Raw genomic sequence first — 27,324 nt, forward strand, 5'->3', positions numbered from 1 at the left:
TTTTTTTTTTTTTTTTTTTTTTTCTGCACAAAACTAAATTATCATCACCATTGCAACTGGTATTTTAGTTCTGTTATTAATTATAAGTACTAGCTTGAATCATGCTCATTAGCTGAATGAGCAATAATGCACGTTAAGCCTCTATCTGTTGATAATATTCTCCAATGGATCGAGGATGTGTCATTTGACACTGATAAACTAGGCAATATTATGAGCTGAATGTCTTCAATGCTACACAGATGGGGAATATATTAATTTAAGAAAATGTTATTAAGTGTTTAAGGAGTGTAATTATGAGCAGTCTTCTCGTTTGACACCTGTGTGCAGTCTTTACTTATGAGATAAAGACAGAGGAATGAGAACTGGAAAGCAGCCTTCAAACCTCTCAGTTTTATTCTCTTTTTAACTTCCTGCCAAATTAATTATTTTTGAGACGCAACCAGTATTGAAAAGAAATTTTGTCTGAAAACAATACCGGTGCACAGCCCAGAGAAATCTTCCTTTTAATATGCCATTTCTTTGCAGTACGAGACACAGCACGGTGCATGGACAAGTGGCCCGAGCCAGCAGAGGTGGCCAGGGGGCTCTGGGCTGCTGCAGCGCCAGGGGGGGATGCTCCCACCACTGTCTGATGCTGCCACCTCACCGAACTCCCAAGATTTTCCTGGGGGTGTGGGAGGAGGGAAAAATATTTTTATTTCATTTTTAAGTTAGTTGTCCAGATCTACATTACTGACCTGGACTCACGTTGTACTCCGTGGAGTGAGACAGGCACTCCCTGAGAGGGACAGCGAAATGTAAAATAAGCGCATGAAGACAAGTGGGAGGAACCTGTCGTGACCAGGCGAGTGGTTGCAGTGCCTGAAGGCAGATGACCAGAGCCCTGTGCAGGGCACCTCCCCTCCCTGCCGCCTCTCCCCTGGAGGCAGTGGCTGCCAGCTCCATCCCGGTGACCCCTGCACCTTCTGCGGCCTGTGCCAAGGAGCTGGACGACCTCGCTGCAGACACCCAGTGGAACTCTGCAAAAATTAGCCTAGTAGGATGCCTGCAGCACTGCCCCATCCCCTGAGCCACAAAACAATCTTCTGACATTGTTAAACACTTCGCTGCTCGTGGCATGACAGGTACCGAACACGAGCAGCACGCAACAGCAGATCCTGAGGAGCCATTGGGCTGCACGCAGAAACTGCCCGGAGCCGCTGTGATTCAGCACAGTGAGCGTGCAGCAGAGCAGCGTAACGCCAGGCAAGAGATGGAGGAACTGAACTGCAACAGACATTTCATGGAGGGCTGCTTCTGCAGATGTGCTGAGCTTACACTGGGAGTATTTCAAAATCTGTTGATTTAAAATATATTTGTATCAACTACAACTCACCAGGTAGCCCTGCAGGGCTCCTAACTGGCTTGAGAAAAGATTAATGTTAGCAGGAAAGTCTTCTGTAAAGAGAAAGAGCATTTTCTGGAAAGCTATGACTGGCAGCCAGGACATATTCCATTGTAATTCTGCTGCACAAAACACTAGAGAAAACTCATCTGGAATAATGTATAAACCTGTGCTGGGGAAAATATCAGACAGAAAGTGATGTCAAGCAGGTACAGGCTGACAAGGAGAATGGACAGGGTATTCTGCAAGGGGTAAAAAAGAGTTTTTGACTTGTTTAGCACAGCAAAAATGGTTGAACTAAGGATATGACTGACATCTGTGAACACACCAGGAATAAACATGAGGGGAAGAGGAACAAAACCGTTCAAGGGAAATGGAGGGGGAAACAAAAACAAGCAAACAAACAAACAAAAAAGTAAAGGTTAATAACGAATTTCCCTATTGGAATTTGTGTAACCATCAAGCATCAAGTTCTGCTTTTATCAGGAGCAAGTCTCCTGCCTCTTTCTTTGACATGGTTTGGTTCACACCATTGTCTGCTCTCAGACCACTCAGGCAATATTTTTTGGAAGAAGAAAAGCCAAAACACGCAGTTCATAAGTAAAGTAATGAGCTCTGCCTGCTGAGCAGCGTCCAGACCATGGCTCCTGGACCCAGTCCCAGGGAAGCCCCCTCACATCTGGCAGCCCACGCCACCGACTGTGCAGCTGGGCTGGGCAAGGTGGCACTGCCGGGCCCCACAGCTGTGAGCGACACCGACCTGCAGCATTTGGCTTAAATTCAGTCGATCTGCACACAGAAATCCCCTGTGCTTGTATAAACACTAAGTCCTCGGTTTCTCCTCCAGCCTGAAATTTACTTATAAGGCATCAAGAAAAGTCAATGAAATTTAGAAAGAGTTCAGGATCTTATTCTATAGAGCAGCTAAAATGTAGGAAACATTTAGGTATTGTTTAGACTAGAATTTGTAGACACAGGCACTGAGCTCTGTCATCCTTTTTTATTCCTTGGTGAATAATGATGGACAGGCAGAGGGATCACAATAAAGACATTTTAACCAGGGACTTCTTTGGCACCTGCTATTCAAAAGCAGAGTTTTGTTCATTTTTTCACCATCTGTGCTTCAAAACCATCCCCTATGAAATAAAACACTAAAGTCCAGTTTTCACTTTTCTCTTCTAAATGTTGACACTTGGGATGTACATTTCAATTGGAGTTAGCTACACATATTTTATCAAGATACTTTATGTCAAGAAAATAAATATGTGCATAGAGAAGGGCTTCAATATTTCAACACTTGTTTCATTTTGCAATTTTATAAAAGCAAGTCTGAAGCACTTCCATTAGGAAATGTGGTTGAGAGAATATTGGAAGAGTAAAAAATGTGCACTTTCTAAAAATGTGTAGTAGATAAAATTGCAGTATTTCAAGAAGCCCATCATGCGAATTACCATTCTTTAGTTCCTTTGAAACTTTTTGTGAAAAAAATCTGGATTAAAATCAATCCTAAAATCCTGCTTCCCGAGACTGACTGGGCACAACAGCCCTTTTCCCACCAACTCATCCTTTATGAATAGTGACAAAAGATCACGTTCCCAGTGGCATCGCTCTCACTTGCTCTTTGGTGTTGATCTTCAGAAATTAGTGCAGTGCCATTAACATTAGATGAGAGCAAAGTACCCATGAACCAGACTCCAAGCTAGCAGCAGCACAGACCCCCAGGGTTTTTCAGCAACTCTTCTGCTAACATTGCTGTGCTCTGTCTCTGCAGAGCAATTCTTTATAAAGACAGTTCTGAGGATGAACCGGCCAGTGTTAGTCTGGATCGATTTATATTTCCTCCCAAGGAACTAGTAGCTGTAATATAAATTCTAGCTGAATAAAACATGAAAAAATAATCTTTAAAAACTGGGCCACTGAAGCGTAGAAACCTCTTTTCTTTCTGAATTATGCTGACAAAGGAATTGAGAACCATGTGCTGTCTTCCCACTTCCCGCGCACGGTCCCATTGCGCTTTAAGCCTCCACGGCCCCGTGGGGGTGCACGCGCTCCCTGCCCCTCACCACAGTCCCCATCACTCGCCAGTGCACAGCCAGCAGGGCTGTAGAGGAGATGGCTCAGCAGCTCTCTGGCCACTTGGGTCATTTGTGAAACTGTTTTTGCACATGATTGACCACTGCTCCCAATGCTCGTCAGATGAAGGAGGACTTCAAACGGTCACTTAATGGTGCCACCAACAACGTGCATGTGCGGTGGGTGTTAGTTGGTACAAGTACCCCATCTGCAATTTTATAACTGCTTCTGCTTCACACAAGGTTCACAGAAATACAATGGTACGGATTGATAATGGTGAGAGCACTGCACATTCAGTATTTCTCTTCTGCTGTTGTGTGGAGCCAGGAGCATGTTGCATGGAGCAGGCAACAGGGCTGTGCACAGAAGAACCTTAAAGCAGGAGGTTTTTCAGTGAGCAACCACTGGAGTGTTCATCCATTAAAAACAAAAATCCAAATGGAAAACAGATAAACCAACAAGAATAGAAGTGCTCTGGGATGCTGGTGCAGGTTGTGATAATTTAGGACCTTTCCAGAGAGAGGTTTTCCTGTCTTGGATGTTATTAAATCAATGCTCTGCTGCTGAACAATATAGGGAATGCCCCAAGCAGAACAAACTCTTAAACTGAAATGCAGGCAAAAAGACTCACAGGAATGAGTTTAAGCTTGGTTCAGACCAGGTGTCTATGTAGCACATAATGACTACCAGCAACAGGCACTTAGGGAATAAGACTAACAAACAGCCAGCTACGGCACAATCTGCCCATGCCTGCTCTCGGAGGTCAGCATGGGCCAGCTGAGGAAGGCAGAGGAGCAGTTTTTGTCCTGCCTCCCCAGCTCTGCTGAGGGGTTTTGGTGCTTAGTGAGACCAAGGCTGGTATATGGGAGGCCTGGAGCAGCTTACTGGCAGCTGGGGACCCTCCAACAACCTCTAAACGCTGGGTGCTTGGGCATACGGTCCAAAGCAATCCTGCATGCTCTCAGATCCACCAAGGGGAGCATATTGCTTAGTAAAACCTGAAGGCAGGCACCACGCAGTGTACACAAGGATACTGAAGTAAAGGCAACAGCACTGAAATAAATGGCAGACTCAATTGCTCTACTTTATTAGTTGCTGACAAGTGAACATAAATCCCTATCTGCAAAAATCGGTTATGTGCATTTGGACAACTGAATAAGGAGGACTGAAATATTGTTCTATTTACTTTCAAGGCACAGAACCAAGACACTCTTTGTTACCTCATAAAATGCAGCATAGTGAAGTTAATACCTTTTTGCCAGCAGCTTTTTGCTCTCCCTTGCCAAAGACAGCCTCCGTTTTTGAGACTGCATCATCAATCCAGAAGCTATAAGGACCTAAGTTTTTATGTATGCGCTTACTTGATCCAAGGCTGAAACAAATGCATATTATCTATTTCATGTAGTGGGCAGCCTTGCAGCTGGAGCTAACACCGGTAGGATGAGGATGCAAAGGCCACGTTGAACCACCCCGACCATCCCTTCTGTCTGTGCTTTGGCCCCAGGAGCACAAGGCAGGGCTGGGAGGCAGAGGGGCAGGAGGTCGCTGGCACTCGTGGAGCCCAGGAGCCTCCTCTTGGGCATGGGTCCCTCTGCAGGGACAGAGGAGGCTCCAACCCTCACATGGGAAGAGTCTCACCCCCCTTTTGCCCTCATTGCATCCTTGGTTACAAAGAGGTGATTGACACAGACTGTAGAGTTGCATACTGTGGATTTGGTCCCGGCCATCTTCATTTTTCAGCCCAGTAACTTGTTTTTGGGAAGCCCTTGGGACAGATTCAGACTGCAGATTGAACAGTTGAGTCACATAAAGTTGTCCTATTTGTCTCACCTGGGAGCTAATACTGAAGAGCACTTATGTGTAACTCATAATCAATGATTTATTCAGCATAAGTGATTTATTATATTTCTCTTCTTTAATAGCCATAAGCAAAACTTCTTGTTTTCAGAGGTTCTCAATTCAGTACTGCTGTTTTTTCAAATAAATAATCTGAAAGCATTGCTTGCTCACAATAGACGGGACAAATCAGATAACACTGGCTTATTCCACAGTGCAGCAAATAATCAAAGATGCCAAAATTTATTTTGAGAATATTTCATACAAGATGATGTTCATACAAATTTTCTTGGAGTGCAAATATTAAAGAGTGGGAACTTGGCAAATTAAAATATTTATGTTTCATCTCAGAAATGGAAAATGGGTATGCCTTTTACTGTACCTTTAGGGGAAGAGAGAGAAGCTGTGTCTCATTGCCTTTGTACTAAAAGCATACTCGTTCTTCCTTTCCACAGGGAAGTTACACAAGGATTGTGTACCATATTTTCTTCTTGTATCCTCACATAATTTCCTGTTTCTACTTTTTTCTCCATCAATCACAATTTGTCACTCTTTCTTAGTACTGCACACATTAGATTGTGTAAATACAAAATGCACGGGTAGCCTCCAATGGCCATTTTAAAACACTCTTTTTTTCAGTAGATACTGTACACACATTTCACAGTTCTGAGCTACACAAGGAATTGAGCCTCTGCTGCAAGATCTAGCCATTTTGTCTGGGCACAGCAGCTTCCATAATTCTAATTCTTACACTGATAGTTTGTAAAACTTCACTCATCAGTTTTCATTGATTCTTGTAGGCATGGAGCATAGCCAGTACTTCCCAAGCCTCCAAATTGCTATCTCATTAGCAGCTCAGCATGCTGTATCTTGTGCATACTAGATGAAGCGGTATGCCTGTGTATCACGCTTCCTTTCTGTAGACATGTTAAAAGCACAGTTATTTTTCAGGTTTCTTTTCTCCATTATTGTCTGTTTCCTATTGCTACAGTTGCTGGGTGATTAAAGGATGCTCGTATACTACCTTTTTCCCTCTTCCAACAGTTTCAGCAGTGTCAGATCTTCAAGCACAACTGACAAAATGAAAGAGACCATGGAAGGTGGCAAAGACAGTCTACTTGGAAAAAAAAAAAAATTCACTGAAATAATACCCTTGAGAAGAAATCCAGGACCACCTCACTAATTAGAGATTTCGGCCAGGTTTTCAAAACCCCTTGAAGCAGCTTTAGGTGGGTGAAACCATGTGGAGTGACTCAGGCTCAGGGACACAAACCTCCACCTGCTGCCTGAGGTGCCTGATGTCCATGGACTCGTCTTTGGTCCAAGACATCCTGGCTCACTGCTGCCGGATGTTTTCTCTGATGATGGAAGTCCTTCAGCGGGAAGCTCAATTTTTACCTTTCATGGGTTATCTTTTTTTTTTTAACTCTGAGTTTTTCTGAATAAATGTACAAGGTTGTTTTTTGTCTTGCTACTAGAAATTGTGTGTGTTCTTGGGGGCGTGACCCCAGCACAGCTGAACAATTTGCACATTGTGGACCCAATTAGGGATTCTGTGGGTTGTGTTTGCTTGACCCTATGCTGTATTTCATGTAGTTCATTTTAGTTTATATTGCACAGTATACAAAGGGGCCACAGTAGAGACTGTCTAAAAAAGCTTATTTTTGGTGTTTCATAATCCATAACTCATCCGTACTTTCTCATAGCCTTATTTTTTTCAGCAAGTCAGACTGACAGGAAAGTTATTAAGAGAAAGAGCAATATATCTCTCGGTGTTGGTAAGGTGATTCAAGGTTTTGTAGGCCACTGTGCAGAGCAAAAGAGGGAGAGGAGGGGTAGGGGAGGAAATTCCTGGATGAGCAGGAGATTTTTCTGAAGAGGGGAAGGCCAGTGCCCTTCAGGCATTGACTCGCAACCAGCAAACTGCTAAGGGTTCCAATTCTCCAAGCAGAGACCATTTGCTACAGCTCCCACATTCCACCCTGGGTACCTCAGGGAGACACAAAACCCTTGATTAAATTAGAAAAATCATAGGTGCTAGTGAGAAAGAACATTTAATACATTAATATACAGCTGATCAGAAGGAACATACTGCAAGTGGGATCAACCGCACACTGTAGAGGCTCCCTTAGAGCACATCTCCCTGCATATCCAACACACTGCGCAACAAGAGTGCAATCATAGGAAAAGCAGTGCCAAGGCACAGTGCTAAAGATACACATCCTCACTGTGAATGTGGAGAAAAAAATCCTGAATATATGGAAAATAAAAATATTACATCCTTAGCAGAATATGAACCTGAGACATTGGTAATGGATTGAGAGCCATCTCTCAAGCTCCACTAGAATGCTAATTTTCTTTATATAATTAGAGGTGTCATACCCAATAGCACTTTCTGATCCTTTTTTAAAAAGAGAGTTAACAATAATTTGTTGTAATATAGTCTCATTGATTCTTATTTGGAATTATAGATCAGGTAATTAGCTGTAATGAAAAGCAGAGAAGAAAGAAGGATGTAAAATTTCTAAAGCTAGTGAGAGGTCATCATCTGTTGCAATGCTGATATTGATTAACTTTATTGTACTGAAACCTTGAATTCTTAAGAGCAACAATGATGGCACTGCGAGGCTCTGATAGCACTAGATGGAAAAGGTCGTGTGGGGCCAGCTGGGCTGTGAAACAGCAGAAGGGACCAAGACGTAAGCAGTGACGGAGGGGGAGGTGGCACGGGGGCATCCAGCCCCTCCAGATGTGCTCTGCTGGAGGGAGGTGAAGGGAGCAGCAAATTCTCCTTGGCATCTCAAAGGATGCTACGGGGATGCACGGCAGGGTGAGTCCAGCCCCCTGAGCCTGTATTCTGATAGCAGGCAGCACGAGTGACCCAGGGAAAACAGCCGAGGGTGGAAACACACCTGAAAGCCTTTCAGCCCAGCTCAGACCTGACACAGCACTGCTGAAACACAACTCCCTGCACCACGGTCTCTTACTGCCCTTCAGGGACTTGCACAGGACAAAAGGGAACATGTTCCCACAGCAAGACACTTCCTAGAGCATTCCTAGCAAAACTGCCAATATTACAAAAGAGTAGATCCTACCACACAAACTCATATTAAGAAATTAGTTGCGTCAGACTGTGCTTTCCTTTGTATTTTCCTCTCTCTGAGAAATACACAGGGTTCTCTGCACAAATCCTATTATTTGTTAACAGGTTTTGTGAATATAGCTTGCATATGCTGCTTTGAAAATTTGTCATGTTTCTCTCTAGTTCTGATACTGGAATCGCGGAGCCTGATAGCCCCTCACTTCCTTTTTTTCTTTTCATTTTATAACTTATTTCTTCCAAGTGACCTATAAAGGAAAAATATTTTAATTCAAGAGTTTTTCATATCCTGGTTCTTATGCACAAGTACTAAAAAACCTCACTCCAATTGGCTGATGCACCATAAATGTGCCCTGCAGCAGATGGAACAAAAATGATCGAGTAAAAGAAAAGAGTACACATCTCCTCTCTGCTGAGATCATTTCTGAGAGGAAAACAAAGGATCTGTGGAGCACAGAGGAGGGCTGAGGCAACGTTACCTGCAGATGCCAGGCACATCCTATTAAGACAGTGATCTCTGAGAGCCACAAGCTGGTTCTTTGGGTACTCCTTCACGCTTCGGGGCTTAGGTGCAGAAAATCTAGCCTCAGGGAAATTATTTCCTATCTGCTTCTAGTAGGAGGGTATTTTAAGCCCAAAAGCATTTCAGGCATCTTAATCTGCTGCATACATCCAGTCCACTGGCTCAGAAAAGATTCAGAGAAAGACATATACCTGTAGAAACCCATCAGGCTGTTGCTGTCTTAAACAGTCCTTACACGTGCAGTTTGGCTGTGGTGAAACTTCAGTTCCAGTTTGAAGCACATTGCCTAGCTGCTCCCTGCCATCCAAAAGGAAGGACTGGGGGGGGGGGCAGCCCCTGAAAACAAGCCCCGGTTCAGAGCAGCCTCCCCGAAGAGGGCACCGCGATGGCACCGTGTCAAGGACCCTGTGGTGCCAGCAGCCCAGCTGCGTGGCTGAGGTGAGCCACAAACCTTTGGGTTTGGCAGGTTACTCTCAGAGCTAGTGATATATATTTTCCCATGTAATTGGAAATGGAAAGAAAGCCAAATGTGAACAGAAAAGTACATCAATACTTGATTTGTCTGTGTAAATTTATAGGGAATTCCTCTTGAAATATTCCCTTTTCTTGCATGAGAACTTACTCTGTGTTCATTGAGCACAAAATATCATGACGTCTTTTAAGCAGTTTAAACATTCAGTGCTAGACTTCACATTGGGAACCCAGAATGTGTGAAACTGGCTTGAAATTGGACAAAAAATAAAATAAAATAAAATATAAAATAAAATAAAATAAAATAAAATAAAATAAAATAAAATAAAATAAAATAAAATAAAATAAAATAAAGTAAAGTAAAATAAAATAAAATAAAATAAAATAAAATAAAATAAAATAAAATAAAATAAAATAAAATAAAATAAAATAAAATAAAATAAAATAAAATCTCTATTCCCCTGGGGTCTGCCATCATGTTTTCAGAGCCTGGAAGTTTTCTGCATTTATAATATAGAGTGTTATAAATATTCATACAAAGACTCATAGGCTAAAATTAAATGAGGTCGTCATAGCTATTTTTAGTATAATGGATGTAGGCAATAAGAAAATCCCAAGAAAATGAAGAGATGCAATTGGGGTAATAGTGGTATCTTTTTTTCTTTTTACCCTCCCATTTCGGGAATTGGTGGGAAATGGGAGTGGAAAATCCTCACGTACATAAAGGAGATAGCAGAGGTTGAGAGTCACAGCCCCGCACAGAGCAGACCTGGGCCCTGCACTGACGGGTGCATTCCCCAGGGACGGGGACGAGGCAGCGCCATGCCCACTGGGAACCAGAGGCTCTGCAGGCTGGGTAACAGGAAACCAAGCAAATCCTGCCTACAGAAAACCCACTGGTGTGCCTCGGCACAGGGGAGAAGGAAATGCTCGTTGTCAGTGCTGAATGAAAGCCTGCAGACTTCATTACCTAGCTGGGAAAGGATCTTTGAGGCACACCCAGCTAAGCCATGCAGAAGGCAGCTGAGGGCTCAGCAGCAACCTCAGAAATGCATCTTGCCAGAAGTGAAAACTGAGACACAGAAGGCTGAAAACAAGCACTGGGGTTTCCCCAAGCACAGGTGGATGCTAAATGTCTGTGTGAGCTCAGGGGAGGGTCGGGCTGTGGCAGGCAGCCCCCAGCCCCGGCGCTGCCCATGGCGGGTGGCAGTGAAGCCGCTCACACCTCGGGGCCTCCTGCCACGCAGCGCCGCGGGGCTGGGGCCTTCGTTGTCATTAGAGGGTTTCATTAGAGGGTCGGGTTTTTGCTGTACTGAATTCAGTTTTACTCTTTGACAATCTGCAGAGGCCTCCTTGCAGAAACGAACTCCAGGTATGTTCTTTGCAAAGTTTGCACAGAGCTCGCAGCAGGCTGCCGCCTTCTGCAGGTGGCCTGAGGACACGTCCCTGTGAGCTGAGAACTGCTCTCCATACCAGAAGTGAGAAGGGTGCACAAAAAGCCTCCCAGAGAAGGGGAGATAACCTCCGTGCCGGCATTTTGAAATACGGCTGTACAAACCACCTGGTGGGTTGGCTGCCTGTTGGTGACGGGGACCCCAGGCCGCGGGGCGCACCGAGGGGCAGCGGCCCCAGGCGCTGCGGTGTCCCCAGGCGTGGGCAGGGGGGAGGCCAGGCCCCCACGGCTCGCCCCATGCAGCAGGAGCAGAGCTTGCTGCGTGTGGGGATGGGGATGGGGGTGATGGGGTGGCCGGGCACTGCTGGTGGCACCGGAATTGAGTCTCTTTTCTTGTACCCAATTATTTCTGATCGGCTGATTTAGCACACCCAATTTCTTCCTCCAGCAAAAGCAGAGAAGTGACTTTGCCGTTTAGTTTATGATTCAGATTTCTTTTTTGCCTTAATGTGACATAATACAATGTACTAGATGAAATTATGCACAGTCTGATTGTGTGCCGAATTGTCACTTTGGGCAATTATTTCTTTTTAATAGTAGTAATTGTTACTCAGTGTTGCCAAAGATAACCAAATCCCTGCAGTTAGCAAAGCCATTTGTCATCCACGTAGCCTTGATAAATATTAATTGAGTTGGCTGATGGTATTGACAAACAGAAAGACTTCCAATCTGAGGGAAATGTTAAAAATCAAAAAAAGAAGCAGTGTTGCTGAAGGAATGTAATTTATCCATGAATAAATATACGACATTTCTGTAAATCAATCTTTTTTTTTTTTTTTTGACAGTATTTGTTTTTACATGAAAAGCCAGTGACTTTTGATAAGTTCTTTAAAGTTTTACCCCTTAACACTTTATATTTACTTATAAATATATATTCTTCCTTCTTATCCTTCATAGATAGTATCACAAATCATAAAAGAAAAAGGCATTAAAGCAAAAGTAATAATAATAATCTCATGTGAAAAGCACCAATCTTTTGGTAAAAATAAAAGGAATAACGATACAATTGTGTTTGATGTGGAAAGCCAATCTTCCATTTACCTCCTGCAGAACCAACTGGACGTGTCACAGGTGCACTGTCTGAGCTGTGTTCTGCAGTCAAACAGCATCCCAACCTCCAGGCAGAGCCATGGCCAGAAGACCTCGATGACCCTGGGCAAGCAACGGGTGGTGCCAGGAGCATCCCTCATTACCAGGAGCTGCCAGGGACTCTGTACGGGAGCATTTGTTCTGGCAAGGCTAGATCTGGAGCTCATCCATGCTGAATGAAGTCAGTGTGGACCTCATCTGTCATGATAAATGCAATATAGACAGCTCCCCTCTCCAGAAATGTAGGGTATTAAGGAATAGTGTGTGAGGAGGGAAGCTAAGGAGGAAGAGGAGAAATCCTGCAGAATTTGAAGGAATCAGGTTTGGAGGAAAGCCCCAGCATGACTTGGGGGGAGGAAGGGTTTGCAGAGGAGAGGGGTGCCACTCACGGCCCCAGGAACCCCCAAGTGCAGCTGCAGCCTCCGTGCAAACCACAGCTGGTTGGTCATCAAAAGGGTTTCAGGCTGATCCTACAGTCAGGAGGGGAGAGGTCCTGCCTCTGTTCACTGCACATGTCAGGACTGAGCTATTATAGAAAAACCCTTCTGTTTTACTTTTCAGTTTTGTTTTTGTTTTTAAAGTTATGTAATATAATTTTAAATAGACAATGAATTTAAATACCTGAAAGGAAAAAGCTGTTTGCCCAGCAAAAAAAAAAATATTTGCCCAAGTATAGGTAGCTAATTTTATACTCCAATTTTTAATTCTGAGTGGTTTTATGTTATGACTTTTCCATATCAGGGAATAGCCTTGAGAAAGAAAGCCTTTAGAAGAAGAGAAGAAAGAATAGCCTTTAGAATGAAAGTTTGAAAACAATAGTTGCCCCTTTTTGCCTGGATTATAGTTGGGCTGTACTCTGTACCAGTTAAAATAAATGCTGTAGCTGAATAGATTAGGTCTGCTGAAGTAAATTAATACACATTTAAAACAGTCCTTGTTAGGTCAGGGTCCAATCTCTGTACTGAAGAGATGAAGTGGCCAGTCTCAGTAACTACCACATCTGTTTGCAGTCACCTTCACTACAAATTGCAAGGAGTTACATGGTTTAATCAAGTGAAAAGTGAAGTGATAGTTAGGAGAAGCCTCCACACTCAAATGCAAATGCAATTTTGGACTAGCTTGAGAGTGCTACTTCTTCAGTGAATGCCAATGGACACTGAAATTTCCCACTTATCACAGTGCCATACACAGGCACAGGTCACGAAGGCAGATTATGAGTACATGAGGAATATCCCAAGCATTAAAGAGGCAGCAGGCTGACCAGGCTCAGAGAGGGGTTCACAACATGCTGTTTCATTCTCCTGGCAGGTGTCTGAGCATCGTCCAGGAGCCTGTTCAATACCACAGGTAACATACCATAACGTACTTGTCCTTTCTGCCTTTCCCTAGCAGGGGAACTACTTTGGCAGTAAAACGTTTAGGTTTAAAATTACAGTTATTTTAAATAGGCTCTATCCTGTTTCTAGAAGACTGTGAAGGATGTTAATTCTGTCCATGGCAAACTACTTGTTGGATCCTGGCCCTACTTGCTGGATGCTTTATTCAGCACACTTGGTCCTATCTCCAGGATGGATATGCTTATCTGAAAGGAAGGAATATTTGGTAGTATTTTAGGAACAGAATTATCAGATCAAAAGCCTTCCTCCATGGATTTACTTATTTATTCTTCCTTTCTTTTTCACATATAACAGGCTCTCTCCACTGATGAAGAGCTTTGGAGACAAACCATGCTTGATGCTCTCTGCTGCTCCACCAGAGGAAGGCGCTGGCCTGAGGCACTCGGAGGCAGAGCTGGCAGCCCGGCTCTCTGCGGGGGCTGAGGCTCCCGACCTGATGCCTTTGGAGCAGCCCAAAGGGGAGATGGCAGCAGTACTCGGTGCCGGGGCTGCCAGCTCAGGAGAAGCTCTCCTGGTTCAGAGTGGGTCCAGAGCTATGCTCCTGATGCCAAGGAGGGCACTTGTGGCATGTTGGTGGGCCAGGCTGCCTGCCGGGTCACCAAACAGAGGCAGAAACTGCTGCAGTGCCTCTGAATCCCTCACGAGAGAAGGACAGGGAAGGAATTTTCCTGATAAATTGGTGATGAATTATTTGAAAGCTGTTACTTTTTAAGATGATTCCGTACAAAAATAAACACTGAGAATTGTAAAAAGAATGATCATCTCAGATGAGGGTTATTCAAAGGCAGTGGGTACATATGGCTCCTGCACATCCTGCAGTCTTTATTCTCTCTTTGAAAAGGACCGCATCTGAAAGTCTGATCAGAATGATTTTTAGGGCAGCTGAATTATTCCAATGTAGATTCCTCTGCTTTTCAGTGTTTGCAGAGTTAAACAGGATTCCTCACCACTTTTTCCATATAAGACTGCATGATCTAGAAAGAAACAAGAGCTCTATTTGGCTAGGCAGATGCAAGGCTGTGTCTTCACTCTGCAGCCTTGTAGACATTTTTCATTCCCACTAGTGATAACAAGTGAAGATGGAGCACCTACCATAGGGAAACATGATAAATATTTTATGAGCTGTTAAACATTTATTAATCATTCATATCCAGATGATTAAAAAATTAATACAAAATCTGAAAATGATTTAGGAATGAGAGAGCTTATGCAGACAGATGCAAGGAGCTCCTGCAAGAGGTGGGCGGTGTGGAGGAGGTGGCACTGAATTCTTTTGGGTATGATCTCGTGTTTCTTTGCAAGCAAGCCATCAAACGAGCCAAACCCCACAGAGTCCCATGCCCTGGAGCAGGGCAGGGGCAGGGCAGGCAGGGGCAGTGCCCCCCCACCCCAGTCCCACGTGGCCATCCTGAGCCCCTCAGCCCCAGGGATGTGGGGCAGGAGGGGGACACAGGGCAGGTCCCACTTGTCCACAGCCAGGTGAAAGCATCCTGCCCACGTCCTGATGGTGCACATGGAGGGGAAGGTGGAGCTGGAAAGCTTCACCCCGGTCTGACAAGTATGCAGCATTGACCCTGCTGTAATTAAAACTGAATAAATATATTTGAACTGAACTCTCTTTTATTTATTTTTGCCCCAGCAATTTTCAACAACCTCATTTCTGAAGGTGCTGTACTAACAGTGGCAGGCAAGGGCAGTACTCCTTCTCTTCTTCACTGCACTTCTGAATTTCCAGTCTTTTGTATGAACAAGAAGAAGATTTGTGTTTTTCTTCTACTTTTGACATAGCAGCTACACAGGGAAGACTTTGGCATAATATTACCTTACAAGATAACCAAGTCAAAATGCAGAGCCTGCAGTCTTTGTGCTTATTGCATAACATTTCTTGTCATGAAAATATTATTTCCTGATAATCTTATTCTTTGTACTATGAACAAAAAGCTGTATAGGATTGTCATTGCCTCCTCAGCAGGCTTACAAAGTCGGTTGTTTATAACAAATACTGGACAAATATAACTAAGGTTTGTAAACATCAAAGGGTAAAAGTTAGCTTATTATGGCACTATCAGCCGCCTGTGCTATAGCAGCAAAGCCAAGTGCAAGTTGCCTGTTTGCAGTATTGACCTTTCTGCGATAAACGCTGCTTCTTTGGAGCTTCCCAGGCAGTGTCACATCCAGCAACTGATAGCAGGGTAATACAGAAATGTGCACTTTACAAATAAGCACAAGTGACTGCCTTGCTTTCTCCAAGGAGCATACTTTTTTTTTTCCTCCAGAAAAAAAGAAGCAGCTAGATAAAGAGATGAATGGCACAATTCTCCAGCCAGTAGTTCCATCAGATAAGCCACACTGGGGCTGCACCAGAAGCCTGTGGCTACAGGGCCCCAGCCAGCTTAGAGCCTGGGTGCTGCGGAGGTTTGCTTTGTGCCTTCAGAACGTGCGGCAGCCTGAGGAGCTCCCAGCTCCTGGGATGGGTCTCATGGACAAGCAAAGGTGGGGTGAAAGGGAACGTGATACGCTGCCAGCTGAGGAATGTGCAGAGTCTGTCTGCAGCAGCAAGGTCAGATCTGTATGGGGTGAGCACCCTGACAAAGCCCTGCTGGCTTCCGAGAGACCAGATCTGCACCGTAGCTTCAGCAGGACTATTAAAGTAACAACAACAAATAAATAAATAAAAGGAAAGGAAAAAAGAAAGCACGGAATACAAACTCAGCAACATCTGTTGGTTTCCTTAGTCCTTGCCCCTCCTGGCCACAAGTGAGTGAGCAGGACACGAAGCACTGCTCCTCCAGCCCAAGGAGCTGTAGGCTGCGTGTCGAGCGCCTCAACCACCGGCACCCGTGGGCTGGGAGAAAGGCGAGGGCCTCTGTCCTCACTGCAGGGCTTCCTCCACCGCCTATGGTCAGTACCAGTGTTACGAGAACATCTGTGTAACGACGAATAACATTCGTCAGCAAAATCTCAGGCCACCACTCGGAGGGAAATGAAAAGTAGTAGTTGTTAAAATGAAGAACAGTGGACCCAGGGAAAGGCTTGTAGGGGTAGAAATGTTTTGCCTAAGACAAGGAGACAACTTATGAGGGCTTGAATAAAAATTCCAGTCGGGACTTATAACACTTAAAGACAGATTAGTAAGAAATTCCAATGTAAATTCTTAGGAAACAAATTTTATTTTTCTCAGGAAACAGATTTTACAGACACATTTTCAACAAATTCTATTTTTCTTGACTTAGAATACTTTAGCTGTTTGAATTTCTCATTGCTGCATTTGGGGGAGAAGGGAATTATGCCCATTTCCCCTTGTAATACTTCCAGACTTATGGGCAAAAAAGAAGAGAGAGAAAGGGAGGGAATGCCATAAATAAGGCTAGAATATTGTGTTTTCATCCCCTTAAATAATTGTTGTCCATTCTTTCTTCACAGCATTGAATAGAAGTAAATCCTGTGCAACAAACTGGATAATTGCTCATAGTTGCATGAGAAGTGGAATCAAACTGCAAACCCTCATGGTTTTGATTAGAATTAAGAGAAAAAGAATTATCTCTCATTTTATGTGGGTAGCAATGACAATTTATTCTTCTCTAATCGCTATCTCCTATCAAAATTTCTCCACTGTGATATATGAGCATCTATTATAGCATCTTTCTATAGTGATTCTAGAAACTCAACAATAAATGGTTTTAATTGTATTTAAAATGATGGTAATAATTCAGGTATATACAATAGCACACAATATTATTGATTGTGAGAAAGGTATTTCTAATATCGTATCTGCTTAATTAATTTTTTTCAATGGCAGTATTAGCTCCTTTGGTCATGCCTGTTTGATTTAGTATAGGAGCAATACAGAAAAGAAAAGTTGTGTCTGTAATAAAGTGACACCGACCTTTTTCCTAGCTTCGTGGTGGTGTTTTTCTTTTTCTTTTTTTCCTTTTATTTTCTTTTTTTCTTCTTTTTTTTTTTTCCTTTTTTTTTCCTTTTTTTTTTTTTTTTCTGACATGACAAATAGATTTAATTTCAAAGCTTTCTAGGAAATTGCATCAATATTTAAACTAATTTCCCAAAGTTGCTTTGAAAATGTAAATTCTCTTCCTTATCCCCACATTAGTGATGCATACCCCACTGAACAAGAATAAGTGATGATGCCAACCTCAGGAAACATTTATATCATTAAGCCCATAGCAAATTGGAATCACTGAAATGAATGCTCCTGAACTTTGCATCATTTTCAGAAGTTGGAAACCAGCAGGAAGCCCACTGCTCAAATACATGTGCCGTATGGTTTCTGAGATTACAAAGAATGAAATTTTATTTTTCAGTGAAGCCTAGAGCCCTACGTCATTCTCACCCCAGAATAGAACCATAATTAAGTAAAATCATCAGATGATGTAACCCATGTTTTTCTCCTCTCGTTTCCTGCATCTGACTCCTGCTGCACAAACAAGGCGCGCTCGAGCATCAGTCTGAGCGTGGTACCGTGCTCAAGGTCCCTGCAATTGCTCCTGTTCACAGGTGACCAGCATTGCATCCTCTCTGCACTAGCGTTTGTCTGTGAAGCTTAGAGGAAAATGCACATTTTTGCGTTGGTACAACCTGAGGAAGGTGAGTAGACATGCAGAAAACACAGCATCTCATTATCAGTTATTTTCCTCTCAGTGTAGTCAAGAGTTTGGGTTCACTGGGTTCATCAAATCTCCAGCAAACCACAATGTATTTTGGTACAAGCTGAGATAAGGCCACCTTCATCAGCATAATTGGTCCTTCCAAACATACTGAAGAAAATAAGATTTTAATCTTCCCTATTACTATGGCTTTAACGAATAAGACAAATTGTTTGATAAGAGGGGCTTCTTTCTTTTATTCTTCAGATCTTGGGATTTTTTTTTTCTTTTGCTTTGCATTCACATATTAGCAGGATATAATTTCACTTGATAGTGCCTTTTACCTACCATAGGTAGCAATTTTAAAATTGTGGTGTTGGGGTATAAAAATGTGCTACAGGGAGGTAATGAAAAGAAAGAGCACTTTGATGCCCTTGGGCTGCCGTGCAGTCTGACTCAAAGCAGTTCTAACAGAATTGTGCTTTTATTTATTAGGAAGTAATACTCAGGGATGGCTGAGTCACTTGGGATAAATCAAGGGTAACCTAGTTTGAATTTGGGATCGCAGAGCAGCTGCCGGGCCCGCAGGCAGGGTGCGTCGGCACCACGGCGAGCGAGTGGCTGCCCAGGTGCACAGTGCCGAGGGGCAGGGCTGGGCTGGCACAGGGGGGACCCCAGAGCCACGACGGATGGAGAGGAGCAGAGCGTGAAATGGGGACAGACGGGCAGACACCCTCTGTCCCCAGCCTAGAGGTGATCTTTCTAGGCAGTGAGCAGATGTGGGTGTTTCTCCATTGTATAAGAAGTGCTTGTTAGAAAGCTGGATTTAAACCCCAAAGTGCCCCTGTTGGTAGTATCAAAATTATTCAATATACACAAAATTGCTCCCTTGTCTAGGCCCTGGGATCTCTTCTTCTAGGAAGATTTCTGTTTCTTCCTTTTTAATTTTTAAGGTTTGACCTGCCCTTGGCCACTTCAGACCGTGCATCCTGAAAGCGCACACCTAGCTGGAAGCACCCCGTGCTCCTCAGAGCTCGCCCACTGCATCAACAAATGCAACCAGCTGGAAATGAGGTGCTGCTCCCTACAGCCCTTGTCTGCCTTAAGCAGCAGCAAGCCTCTGTAAGATGTTAGTGCGGGTGTGAGCGGGTAAGCAGAGCGGTGCTGTGACTGCTGGGCACGGGGCAGTGCAGCGTGACGGTGTGCCTCCATCAGAGGCTGGCAGAGGTCTCACTGCTCCTGCCCGCCAGCCCTGCTGCTCTCCAGCGCACTGACAGCCAGGAGTGGGTGTTCACAGGTTTGCTTGTCACCCTCACACCTTCCTCTTCCTCTCTCTGAATGCAGACAGCCTAAACCGTGCGGTGTACTCTGCACACAGTGCTCCTGGGTGGGCTTACACGCGCAGCGTGAGCTGGTCCTTGCTTTACAATGGGGAGAGAAAAAGGGCAGCGTGGGAACAACAGCTTCTTCCTACAGTAAATGGTCCTGGTATCCGACAATATCAGCATCGCGTGTTTTTATTATTTTGTCAGTGAAATGTGCAGAGGGGTATAACAGGGCAGGAAAGGCAATTTAAGTTTAGGATTTTGAACTAAAGTTTAATTATATCCCAGAATTTACTTTGCCCTTCACAGGGGGCTCTAGATGGATAAAGATTAATTACGCTGTAGAGATCTCTCTCCCCCTGGCCTAAACTTTTCTATCAAACTCCTTGCCTATGTATTTTGACTGGGCAATAAACCATTTCTTAAAGACAGGAAAACTAGAATTTCTTTTTGCTGTTAGCAATAAGGGTTTTTCTGTACTGGAAAGGTTCATCAATTATAGCAGCATAATTACCATATAACTACACTACAGTAATTATTTAGCCGTATCTCTTCCTGTAGTGACTGCTATTGAATAAAGCCACTTTTTCAATATACCTTAAATCTATTCCCTAGCAACATAAACTAAATCAAAACATGCTCCGGTACTGAAGAGCAAGTATTTTGTGTTGGGAATTACACTACAAGGAGCAGGGCTGTTCAGCTACAGCACGCAGCAGGCTTGTGGCGGCCGTGCAGCACCAGCACAGGGCACACGGTGCCTGCTGCCTCGCAGCCCGCGCAGGCTGCCCTGGGAGGCACAGCCCAGTGCTGGAAGGGCTCCGGCAGAAGAGCAGCCGTCACCTGGCACAGCACGAGGTTGTGCCCAGATCTGCCCTGCCTTCCTGGGGAGTTGGTGCTGAGGCCTCATTGCTGCTGTCAGCACAGCTCCAGAAGGGAAAGGGAGAGGGAAAGGGAAAGGGAAAGGGAAAGGGAAAGGGAAAGGGAAAGGGAAAGGGAAAGGGAAAGGGAAAGGGAAAGGGAAAGGGAAAGGGAAAGGGAAAGGGAAAGGGAAAGGGAAAGGGAAAGGGAAAGGGAAAAGGGAACCTGAGGGAAACAGGAGCTGGTCACCTGGGCGTGGGTCTGTTTTGAAGGTGACGACCCATCCACTGAAGTGGGACTGAGCAATCATAAATCACTGTGGCTGATAAATGTGGCAGGAGAGTCATGAATCTTGAGCATTTATCTTGGCAGCAGAGATGACCTGCATTTTATAACCTTTATCTTTCTTCAAAGGAAACAAAACAAACGGGCCTAATGAAGAGGAGCTGGTGGATGTTCAGTGATGGCTGGAATATTTTAGGTATTTGGTCCCAGTTAGCTGTCTGGTTGCACCAGCACCCCACCCATATGCTCGGGGTACCAGGAGTGTTCAGGGGTAAGCTGTAGGAAATCTCACTCCCAAAGGTAGGTGAACCAGCACATTGCAGGAGCAATGCTCAGGTATATGCTTAGCTTGAAACGATTAAATCATGCAGAGGGATTTCAAAGTCCCAAAAAAAGCCATGTGGTTCTCCTGGTGGCAGGTGTGCGATAACCTGGGTTGGTACCGGGGCCATTAGTGACATGTCTGTGCCACCATCTGTCTCCGCCAAGGTGCAGTTCAGGAGTTTAAGACTGTAAGTCTTCACAGCTCCGACTATTTCTCCTGACATTTACAGTTACCATTATTACAATTCTAACCTGCAATAAAATAAATGGTTTAAATCACATTTCCTTTTGCAATACACGATACATAAACAAAAGGCAAGCAAAATAAATTTGTCTGAAGAATAAATTAACTGCTTCCTTCAGGATCAGCATGCCCAGGGCTGCTGAGAGCAGCGCAGTGGTGCCAGGGGAGCCAGGCTCGCCGCGCGCTGGGGGTCCCGCGGCACAGGGAGGGCTGCACGGTGGTGGGGGGCAGCGACCTGCGCTCCCCAGGCCCACTGCAGCAGCACCCTGAGGACACACACACGCTCCAGTTCACCTTTGTAGCATGGTGGGACCAGTGAACGGGTTCTCCCTGCAGCTGGTAGAGGTGATGGAAAGTCGTTTTGGAAGGTCTTGTGGGATAGGAAGGATAAAAGCTGTGATTCCCCTGTTACACATTGTTGGTGGACATCTCAGATATTTTGGTTTTCCTTTGCATTGCTCACGCACTCAAAATGTGGTGTACTTTACGTCCATGTGTATATTACACAAACAGTGCACCAAGGATTCATTTTATGGTGAATTTTAAGGTTAACCAAGGATCACGGCGCACACACTCAAGCACTTTTATCTATTGGTGCATATTTGCCAGACCATGTCTGGCCCAGCAGTGTTTGCTGTCAGCTGTCCCGCTGTTGTTGGAGTAACAACGTAAACCAGATACATTTCCTTAAATCCAACATAGCTGCCTGGTGCAACAAAGCCAAGGTGAGCGGCAGGAAGAAGCAATAGCTGGGGAGCAATGGTTCACTGCTTCTCCAGTCATAAGAACTGGGGGTCACCTAAGAAATGCTCTAACAGTAGGCTTAAAGTAAAAACAGAGTTTAATTAGTAGAACTTTTCTTCCGCATAATGCATAATTAAACATGGAAGTGAGAGCCATGGGAGAGCTTGGAAATTAAAAATATAAATATCCTTAAAAATAATTACACGTATTCAGGACAAAGAGATCCACAAACTAATTGCCTTCTATACAGCAGGTGAAGCTTTGTCTCAACTGAAGCCAGTGTTAACATCCAATTTATTTTAATAAGGCCAAAATTTAACACCTAGTGGGCAGTGCTGAAAACATGGATAGAAGTTAATAAAATGGGGCAAGCTGATTTTTGATATCTATGTGTATATGTTTAGTATTAATTAAAGAAACTGTATTTATGTTTTTACCTTACTTAATGAGAGAACCTTTATGAAGACAGAAAACCCTTCTTTAAGTATCACTCTTACTCAGCCTTCTTTCACTGCATTCCACTTAGGGAGCTGTGTGTCACTTTACTCAGAACTGGTTTGCTGCCTTTCTGAATCTAACAAAATAAAATGCTCACATATATCCATGCATACGAATGGATAACAAATGCACAGTCTAAAAAGGACATTGAACAGTTTCTTTCTCTTTTTTTTCCCCCGTATTCTCACAGTCCCATACTCCCTCTCTGTTGCACTTCTCAGGCAACAAGGACTGGAACCAGTACCTTGGGACCCAGCTCTCACACACACGCATGTACAGAAATAAATAAATAAATAACAACATTAAGAGAGAAGAGACCTCCATGGAATAAGAGATGCATCACTGCACATGTTTTATTCCCCTCTGAAAGCCATCTATGTTTTATCACTGAAAGCACATCAGAAAATAATGAGCTCATTTTTTTGTTTGTTTGTTTTTCCCTCATGGCAAAGCAGCCAGCAACCAGAAAATAAGCTGTTATTCTTCATGGAGGATCAAATGGTTGGTTTAGTCATGACAGATTTGCTATTTCAAAGTGGTTAGCTTGCCTGGACCGCTCTTTTCCCTTCCACTTGATAAGCAATGTGTGCATGTCATACATGCACAGATCACTGGTGCAGGCATCACAGAGGCACTCCTGAACAGCTGGGAGGAGATGGACTGGCCAAGAGCCCTTCAAAGCCACGCAATAACCAAAGAAATCCCCAGATATTTCCATGATCAACAAGGTTTCCTTTTCCTCTGTTTAAGAAAAAACTCTACAGTTAGTCTTTAAACCTCTCCCATATTTTAAGCCTCCCATTCAGGCAAAGCTGGGCTGGCACTTTGATTTTATTGTGAGTGTGCTGAGTGCCACCTGGGGACCTGCAATAGCACAGGTATATCATCGGCATCGCTCAGAAAGGGCTCGGCGATGCTGATGGGTGACAGCTGGGACTTCCCAGCCGGCTACAGCCAAGCATCCAGTGTGGTGTGCAGGGGGCTGGTAATGACAGCAGCTGATGGAGGAACGGCGTGTAATGAGAGGCACCGCTCCGCAGGGAGACACCCGTGTTAAAGAGCGAATTACCACGAGTGCAGGATGCCAGTCATGAAAGGCGGGTAAAGGAAAGGCACCACGCGTGATGAGGTTAGACGTAACTGTTTCTGTCAAAATGATGCTGATTCTTTAAATCCACCCCATCACAACTGATATCCTGCATTTTTTAGTGTTTGACTTAAAAAAATTACCAACTACTCTGCATTTGGAGAGAATTCAGTAAGGCACACAGGAATATCTGCATGCCAACCATTCACTCCCTGCTTTCAGGGTAGGCTTTTTTAAGTGTATGTGCATTTATATTGTAGCTTATGTCATATCTCAAAAGGCAAAATTGCAGAGATGTATACACCTGAGGATAATGTTTGCTCTAGTTCTCTGAATACTCCACTTACTTTTGGAGCATCAGGATTGTGGAATCTCTAAAGTACAAAAAATACGCTTGGTTCCTGGCATGGCTGGGTAACCTCCAGGGAGTGAGCCCCATGGGGGGCACGTGCAGCTCAGGCAGACACCATCAGAGGCCCTGGGACGTGCCCATGCCTGGGGGTTCTGCCTGTGCCCACCCTGCCAAAGGCACGGCACAGCCCCTGCTAAATCTAAACTAAGAAGTGTTAGCAGAGTTTCTTACTTAATTTGCAGTGGTGTCGAGCTTGGCCACGGGTGGGGGGGCCCTGGGCTGCCGCAGGTGCTCGTGCCTGGTCAGGGCTGTGCGGTGGGCGCTGTGGGGTGCCCGCTTAGTGGTGAAACGCCTCCTGCCCCGCTGTGCATGGGAAACCCTGCTGCTAGCCAGTGCAAACAGATCCATACGTGGGTAAGAGCAAACTAACAAGCAAACACACCGTTTGTAACATTGACCAGGAGCGGGGAGGGGGCTGTCTGCAGCTCGGTGTCTGCGCTCTTCGGAGCCATCCTCTGCTGTGCCCCGGGCCTGGGTGGGCTTTGTGCCCCCGCCCCGCTGCAGCCCCTCGCTCCCACCATGTGAGCTAATTCTTTGCACCGAGCAGATCATTCAGACAATTGGATTCAGTTCTCCCCAGAGAAAAGTTTAATTTCTCATTCTAAGCTCCTGTAAAAAACTCTGCTTTGGATGAAAATGATGAATTTTAAACGTGTGTTTTGCAATTTATCTTCTGCTTGTTGAAGTTCTCACAATGTTCATACATAAGAAAGTGCACCTATGAAATTCAGCAAAAATAGAAAGAACCCCGGAAATAAATCATTTAAAAATAATCGTGTTCTGGTTTTCATTTTATCATCACATTTCTTGTTAGAAATATGCCAGCAATTAGTTTTTCTCTATGTATAGGAGCGTGAAGTGGCCATGGGTGTGTGCAGGATTGCTGTGCCTTCCTGATGGGAGCACAACAACAACAGAACAAGGAGCTTGTGAACACAGACCCAGGTTCCTTTACATGAGGCGTGCAGCACTGACAGCAAAAGCGAGTCAGTGACATGGAGAGGGAAGGGCACAGACAGCCACGCCGGGGCTCCTCACGCTCCAGTGTGTGAGCAGCAATGAGGGACTGCTGAGGGGGAGCTTTTGTATGGTTTGGGAACAAAGGAAACAGGAGCCACACAGGGGATAAAAATATTGATGATGGAACACAATAAGGAAACTTCTTGCATGTTTGGGAAACAAAGGGACTGTGAACTTTTATTACAAAGAAAAGGAAAAATCTTTCTAATCCACGGTAACAGAGTGTGATGTTAAAACAGCATCTGCCTAGGATGATCATTCGTAAATCAGACCTAAATATTTAGATATTTTTTGCTTAGGCAACATTAGTCTTTGCCTGCAGAGATTTTTGTTCTGCTGAGGTAGAGATATGGCTTAATTCAATATCTAGCCTTAAATTCATGATCCTTATTTCTTTTTAGGTAACAAATGAAACAAAGATGTCTCCCCAGTAAGCACTAGATACATAACCAGGACTCTAAATAATGACAAAATCTGCTGTGCTCACTTCCTCCTCCCCCTGAGATGCTCTCTTGCTGCACACCCGCGTCCGAAAATGGGGTGAGAAGCGGCACAGGTGGCGCCATGCGGGGTGGCTCTGTCACAGCGGGGCCCTGGGGCTGCCCCGGGACACCCCTGGCACTGCAGCCACTGGGTGCCACCTCCTGCACCAGCATGGGGTGGCGATGAGGCAGGGAGGGGCTTCTTGGAAATACCAGTGCCGTAGCTCCTGCACATTGCAGCTGAACAGCATGAAGGGCTGTGGCAGGCAGGAGAGCTGGGACCTGGCATACCAAGTGCCGTAAGGAATCGCGCTGTTGGCTGGAAGGAGCAAAAAGAGCAGGGCCAAGCATCAGGATCACTTGGGAAGCTATTTCCGAGTAAGATCAAGGAGCATGAATTTGCTTAAACCACTGGAGGGCTTCAGGACGTTTGGCAGAATTTCTTGTCAAACTTTCCTTTGCTTGCTTTTTCAGTTCTCATTTCAAAACGTTCTGAGGTTACTGACAGACATTTTAATTCTTCCTTATTTAGAAAATGAACAAACAAACAATTCAGGGATAAATCCAAACTCTCTGGAGGCCTGGCCGCGTCTCCTGCTTTCTGTCAGCATCTCCTACAGCTTTGGCTGTCTCAGTCCAGCAAAGTACAGGCTTTAGGGCCTGTAATGGACCCAATGAAGAATGCCTACCTCTTGCTCACTCTTTCTCATTCCTACGCTTTAAAAACTCCTCAGCTCTTCTGGTTTTGCCTTTGGAGACAACAAGAAAACAGGTCTGTTCCAGCAAGTGCACATCTCCCCTGTCAGCACGTCCCCATGTTTCATCCCAGCCTCACATTAAGGGAATATTGCTGAATGATGAGACAGATTTTACCTGAGGCAGATCTTTGAAAGAAGATTTTTCCCATAATGTAGGGAAAAAAATGTATTTTAATATAAAGAGAATCTTAAAATATATTTTCTAACCTGCTTATTTAATTTATGATAAGATACTTCTGTGTACGTGTGGTGAGTTCACTATAGTGACCTACTGATGTGATGCCCATCTGGAGTGGCCCAGAGCAACACAGGGAACCACCAGGACAGAAGAGGCTTCATTCAAACCCAACTGTCCTTTAGGAAAACAAAAACAAATATGAAAAAAAAAAATGGGAAGGGATTTGATTAGCCTGGAATCCTTATATTTCTTTGTTATCCAAGGGGAAAAAAATAAAAAAAATCACAAGTGTTTGTGAGACAAACAAAGCAAAAGGGCAAAAAAAGAAAATTGGTGTGTTTATTTCTTTGCTTTCTGTATGGTACTGAAAATGAACCAAAAGATCTGATTACTTCGATGGAAAATTAGCCAATAGTTGAACTGGACAAAGTGTCCAGCAATGAAGTAAAAATCACAGCTATAAACCTGGTGTGCTTTCTCTTTTGTTTGTTTGTTTTTGTTTGTTTGTCTTTGTTGTTGTTGATGATGTTTGATTTTTTTTTGTTTTGTTTTGTTTTTTGGATTTTGCACATACTGTATCTCAGCTTTGGATATGGAGGTTTCAGTAACATGGTGAGGAATTTAAAAGAGTAGTGCAGGGATGTAGTTAGGTTTATAATCACGGTGTGTGCCAGTTAATGCAAAATATTGCAGGAAAAACCTCTCCATCAAAAAAAAAAAAAAAAAGGAAAAAAAAATAAAAAATGAAGACTTGGGTGTTCAAAAGAATTGAAGGCATGTGATGAAGCTGGTGTCATTAACGTATAAAGACAGGATTTCTACTCCATAATACACATGCAGGACTACTCAGCAGGTTTCTCTGTTTTATCCTCTCAGAGGTAAACCCATGTCTGGAGCTGCTTTGAAGTTAATTGACTTTTTTTTTTTTTTTCTTTTTTCTTTTTTCCCTTAAGAATATCAGAGCCTATTGTAAAGAAACAGAAATTTCTCCATCAAATGACTGAAGAAATGAGCAATCTATGAGCTGGACTCAACGTTATCTGTGGGAAGCCACTTCTCGGAAATGCTCCCTGCCATCCACAAAAGCATTGTCTGATATGGACGGAGGAGATTATGGACCCAGAATTGCATTTTAATTGCACTATCACTGCACAGGAATATCACGCAGTAAGTACTCCG

This window comes from Netta rufina, assembly GCF_964035555.1.
Source record: "Netta rufina genome assembly, chromosome: 5".
NCBI classification, from domain to species: Eukaryota; Metazoa; Chordata; class Aves; order Anseriformes; family Anatidae; genus Netta; species Netta rufina.